Source organism: Bidens hawaiensis, unplaced genomic scaffold (assembly GCF_021521415.1).
Source record: "Bidens hawaiensis isolate Kalapana, Puna unplaced genomic scaffold, B.hawaiensis_p1.1 tig00045634_1, whole genome shotgun sequence".
Lineage (NCBI taxonomy): Eukaryota > Viridiplantae > Streptophyta > Magnoliopsida > Asterales > Asteraceae > Bidens > Bidens hawaiensis.
The window spans coordinates 72,054-78,760 of record NW_027505948.1 but is presented as its reverse complement, the minus strand read 5'-3'; positions in this window follow the sequence as shown (position 1 = coordinate 78,760).

The window sequence follows — 6,707 nt, the reverse complement described above, 5'->3', positions numbered from 1 at the left end:
AAATTTGTTATGTGAGGTAAGTTACTAACTCGATAACGACAAGTGTATATGCGTAATATTGGTGAACACAAAGATGTGATTACGAGGGAAAAAGCCCTTAACCAAGATAGTCTTACTTCGGTCAAAACTTATCAAGGTAATCTTTGGTAAAATAACTTCGGTCAAGGATTAATAAGATAATCTTTGGTCGAATTACTTTAGTCAATGATCAACAAGGTAACCTTTGGTCGATGAGTATGTGGTTATCGTGGTCTCCGGCACAAAAAACCCCCGGACGGTGAAAACTATCACCGTCGATTATATTGATAAATAAAAGGTGGTTACAAGTGTGGTGGAGTATCTGATCGAGATTACAAAGTAAACTAGTGAGTAGAGAGAATGCTTGCTTATGCTCTAATGTGTGTGTGATAGTACATGTGTTTTTCTACTCGATCATAGCTCGTTTAAATAAGATAACTTCAATAACAATATTTCCTAATTATCCGGAAGTCTTCCACCTAGCCGCTCCATGACCTTTGACCACGTGCCAATAGCCATCCAGTAGCGAGATAAGCGGTAGACCAGGTCTAGATGCTGTTGTTGTTATTTAAACATCAATCTTCAGGTGAATTCGTCCATAATCAGCTATATTGAATAAGGATCCTAGATCCATACTTCAGATAGAGAGTACTCCATAAGGATAATCGGTACAAGTACGTCTTAAAGTTGCTACACCTGTCTAACACATCACCATACTAAACGCAATCATTAGTAAACAAGTAATACCGAGAATCGTCGATCCTTTATATCCTGATACATATTTCAAGGATAAACTATCCATAAGACAGTGAAGGATAAAGGATCCTCAGTACAAAATTCATGGCCTAACAATTGCCCCCAAAATGGCGGGTGACAGTGGAATACAGCTGTCATTTTGAAATTCAAACTCCTGCAAAACAGAAGGTGATTAGACGTGTTTAAGGCGGTTTAATATCTACAAACCATAATTACACGCCACCTATATATGTGATAATTATAATCTTCTTATAATCACAGATCTAAGCGTCTCTCAGGTATCCTTCTTTCTTGTTGTTCTTCTTCGTTCAATATGTCAACTGTTTCTACATCTTCTTCCTCTTCTTTTTTCCATCATGATGACCTTTACTCACAAAATATCCTTCAATCACCTTCTTCCGAAATCTGTAAATTCACAGATTCGGAGATCGATGAAATCCGATCACATTTTCCAGCCGATACAGTTTTTCGACCCTTCGATTCCGCAGCTCGTAGCGACAGCATTTCAAAAAGTTGGGTTTGCATTCCTGCCCAACCGTTTCTCATAGGTTATAAATATCCTTTCCCCAATTTTACCCAAAGGTTCTTCAATTTGGCGGGAATTTTTTATATCCAGGCCATGCCAATATTGTGGAGAGTCCTTCATACCATAGAAAGGATAACCATAGAGAAGGGAGTCGAGTTCGGCCTAGTAGAATTGGCATATCTGTACAATCTTGTTACCCACGGTTCCAAACGCTTCGACTTTAAATCGAAACCTTACCAAGAAAATCCCATTTTCAAAGTTACCCTTAATAGTATCCTTTGGAAAAACCAATTCTTCTTCGTAAGATGAGATTCCATTCCGGGTGGAACTAATCTTCCCAAAAAGTGGATACCCAAGGGTAGGATCCAGGATCCTTAGGTAACCTAGATAGGATATTTTATTCTTCTGCTAATAACTTTTATTGCTTGTGTAGTTGAAAATTTTGATTTACTGGCTGATCTTCCGGGAGTTGAAGACAGAGTGAAGAGGTTTTTGTCACTGGATCCTGCAATCAGGACTTTTCAAGCAAAGTTTATTGAAGCTTTTCAAAGATCAAACTCAGAGTCAATCATGTCAAGTAAGAATAATAACTCTTAGTATTAAAAAGTGTTAAGAGTTGAAAACTTATCTGTCATTTGCTATTTACAGGTGCTCCAAAATCAGGAAAGTCTGCTTCCAAGTTCTCCCTCAAGGATATCGATTGCATGCTTACCAAGAAAAAGACCCCGAAATCAACCCCTACGTCCGAGCCTCGCCCGATCACAACTCGAACAAAGTCTGGATCCAAGAGAAAGAAGAGTTCAGATACAGAGAACCTCTTTGATGCCGAAAAACAGATTCTAGACATGCTTTCTACTGTAAGGATCCTTTATCTTTGTCAATTTTTATTATTCCAAGCATCTTCCCAAGCTTATCCTGCTTTCATTCATAGGCCATCAATTCTGCCCAACACCACTATGAAAAGACTGTCCCAGAACATGAAAAGACCCTCGCTGCGCTGAGATCAACGGCTGCTGCTAAGGAGAGGGCCCTCTTGAAGATGACCAAAGAGAAGAGAGAGATAGAGGCACATGCTGCTGCCCTGGCTATCCAGATGCAAGACGAAATCAACCGGGCTACCGAAGAGGCAAAGGTATGGGCAGCCAAGTCGGTTCTCGAGGCCAGAATCAAATTGGTGACTGAAGCCAATGATCCATCCTTTGATAAGTCTTCATGGGAAATCAAAGAATGGAAGCAAGTCTTGATCGACTTGGGTGGAGGCGAGGATGAGACTGAAGCTATGGTGGTTGAAGCTGGCGAAGCAGGGACAAGCGGTGTGAAGGGTCTGGATGAAGCTGAAGGTGGGAATGAGACAACGGTGGAGGCGGAAACAAACGTATGAACGGGCGATGAGGGATACAAAAGACAAGGCCCAAGCCGTTTTATTTTGCTTTTATGGTGTTTTTATGAACAATTTATGTGGTCTGTAATAAACAATAGTAACTAGGATAAAGGATCCATGATCCTTAAGACAATCTACGGGGGTGACAAAGGTGGAGGGATCCTCTGTTTGTGGGGATGAAGCCTTTGTTGCCCCTGTTTTTAAATTTTCTGCACTTATGAACCATTAGTAACTCTTACTTAACCCGGATGGATGGTCCATCTTTCGTATGATGAAGTCCGGGTTAAGAATTTTGGATAAGTCCTTGGGTCTTATTTTAATTTATATATAAATCTTTTGACTATTTACTTGTTATTTATTTTTAAAAATTTGTTAGATATAACTTTAACATTGTTGGTAGTTTGACAAATAACTTTGAGTAAAAGATTTTTAGGATAAAAGATCCTTAAAAAAATAACCCAGGATAAGATATCCTTAATAAATATTAAGAAAAAATATCTTAATTAGTTGATAAAATTTATATAAGAAAATTCCCTCAAAGGGCAAATTTTAGGATAAAGTATCCTGAAAATAGCTAAAGATTTTAGTAATCAAATAACTTTAAGCAAATAGCCTTTCAAACTTAAATACCCAAATTTATTGCAACAAATATCATACATAAGTTAATTAGTAAGGATCATACCAGAAGGTCTAAATAGACCTAAGTTACCAGAAGCATCAAACTCTTAATGATCCTTAAAGGAATAGCTTTAGGATCCGGGATCCTTAGCTTCTCGATCTTCAGAAAGAACTTAGGAATTCCGCTACAAATAATTCATATTATTAACTGGGATCAAACCCATTAAACTGGGGACAAGCCCAATAAATATTCTGGGGACAAGCCCGTGCAACTGTGGACAAGCCCGTGCAACTGGGGACAAGCCCAACAAACTGGGGATAAGCCCAAAATATAAACGGGGGACAAGCCCACAAACTGGGGACAAGCCCAACAAACTGGGGACAAGCCCAAACTGGGGACTGGCCCAAAGATATGGATGTTAACTGGGGACTCGCCCAAACCGGGATTTAGCCCAAACGTGAGATAACGTGAAAACGTTATAAACCGCTGGTATGGTACGTCTACCATAAATCGTAGGATCCTCCATATTGCTGGAGACAACGAAATTGTCAGCCACTAAGCGTGTACTGGTCCCGCTGCCCCGAACAATACGTCGGATAGCGTACGCAACTGGCGATCGTGAGAAAGGTGAAAACCTTTAAACCATAGGGGATATGACCATCGAGTGTCGTATCCAAACGTGGGCTAGGCCAAGAGAAATAAGATAATACCTCAAATGGATAGGTGAGGTGGCCAACCTCTTGAGCATCAAATGATTAATTATAATTGTTAGTGCACAGAAATTTGACACTGTGGATATGTTATCCTGGCATATGTTTTGGATCAGTTATCCTTAGCGTGTGTTCCAGATCCAGTCAGGATCAAGGATCCACAGTACTTATTATTTATTAACGGTTGTTCTCATGTGTAGTCTTATATTTAGCAGGTATAACGGTTAGAAGACTCAGTCTATCCACTAACTTGCAATCAAGAAGATATTGACGTGTCTGGATCAATTATCCTTCTGAAGAGTTCCAGAGCTACGTCAGGATCAGTGATCCTCAGTACTTATTGCTTATTAACGATTTTCCTTTGTTATGTTGATATTTTTGGCAGGTATAACGGCTAATGACCAAGTCAAAGCTATAATCTCGCAATCTAATTAATATACCGCGTGGATAATGAAGGAAACAATCACAATTAAGGAATGGCTTGATTGGCGGCTTAAATTAGGGATATTTGTTATTCTTTTCTTGTATATAATGAAGATATGATCAGCTAGGTAAAACACATGTACGAACACACACACTATAGGAGAAGCAAACATTCTCTCTACACACTAGCTTACTTTGTAATCTCGATCATATACTCCACAACACTTGTAACCACCTTTTATTATCAATGTAATCGACGGTGATAGTTTTCACCGTCCGGGGATTTTTTGTGCCGGAGACCACGATAATCGTATACTTGTCGACCAAAGGTTACCTTGTTGATCATTGACTAAAGTAATTCGACCAAATACTATCTTATTAATCCTTGACCGAAGTTATTTTACCAAATATTACCTTGATAAGTTTTGACCGAAGTAAGACTATCGTATTCAAGGGATTTTTCCCTCGTGATCAAATCATTGTGTACATCAAGATTTCGATTACATATTCGTTATTATCAACATAGCACTATACCTCACTTTACAGATTTGGATACTTGATCCTTAGCTGATTTTTATCCAAAACAATTTGGCGCCCACCGTGGGGCAATTGGTGCTATAATCCAGATTATTTCCTATCAATTTTCAACTTTTCATACCCATATCACCATCAATGGCCTCTCAATCAACCTCTGCTTCATCAACCATGCCATCCTCGGTTTCTCTCTCATCAAGAACTTTGCCGCCGATGCCTCCTCCAATTACGGGAGCACCATGGACCACCGCGGCTGGAAACAAGACACAAATTCCAGTCTTCCAGAGCTCAAAAACCACTGCTGCTACTACGGTGGTCAAATCTAACAATGATGTTTCTGCTATGTTTTCACAAGTTAAGGAATACATGGAGCAGCAGAACAAAACCAACCAGAGGATCCTACATGAAATTGAAGATCTCAAGAAAAGAAAGAGGCCAGCGGAGGATCAGACTCCCTTGATGCCTAGGGTGCTGGATTTCACTACTCCAGGATCCGTGGCTCAACATACTCAAGGGTCCTCAATCCTTCAGGAAGGATCATCTATCCTTCAACAGGGGTCTGTGAGTCAACAAACTCAAGGATCCTCGTTCCTTCAAAAAGGATCATCCATCCTTCAACCAGGGTCCATGGGTCAACAAACTCAAAGATCCTCGTTCTTTCAGCCAGGATCATCTATCCTTCAACAGGGGTCCATGGGTCAACAAACTCAAGGATCCTCGTTCTTTCAGCCATGATCATCTATTCTTCAACAGGGGTCCGTGGGTCAACAAACTCATGGATCCTCATTCCTTCAACAAGGATCATCCATCTTTCAGCCAGGATCCTTTGGGTTGTATCCTCAAGAATCCTTCAGATCCCAACCTCAAGGATCCTTCTGGCAGAATCAAGGATCCTCAGGAATTCACCATCAAAGGTCTTCTGAGGTCCATGAAGGGGACATCATCCCCATGCAGACCATTGCCTCTGGTGGACCTGCTACTGTAGCAGATGCCTCTTATCTTAACTACACTTCTAGGATGCCAACGTTCAACCAACCAAGAGGTAACGCCTATAATCACATATCCTCAGATACTAACCTTGGCTCTATGCAGGATACAACTATCAATCAGGCTATGGCTAGGGAACTTCAGAAGCTTAAGGATATGATATCCATCATGCCAGGAGTGGTCCGTCCAATTCCTGAAATACCAGAAGGGAGCCACAAGCTGTCCAGATTTGCTCCACCGATATGCGATACGGAGATCCCGAAACGCTTTCAAACCCCCAACATGAAAGTGTATGATGGGACCACTGATCTGGAAGAACACGTGGCTCAGTATAGGGAAAGGATGGAGATCAATCCAATTCATGAAAGACTCAAGGAAGCTTGTCTATGCAAGGGTTTCGGATCCACACTAACAGGATCTGCACTTAAATGGCTGCTAAGTCTTCCTCCTTATTCTGTAACATCTTTTTCACATTTAGTTAACTTGTTCAACAGCCAGTTTTCTTGTAGTAGGAAATTTGAGAAGTTAACTAGTGATTTATATAGAGTTGTCCAACCTTATGATGAATCCTTAAGGGATTTTGTTACAAGGTTTGGCAGGGAAGCCTTAGAAATACCTAATCTTGATATGGCTACGGCTGTTGAAGCATTCAAGATGGGACTTCAAAGGGGCTCCCCATTTTAAGACGATCTTGTGATGACTCCGTGCAGGACCTTAGATGAAGTCAGGAACAGGGCGTTAAGATTCATCCGA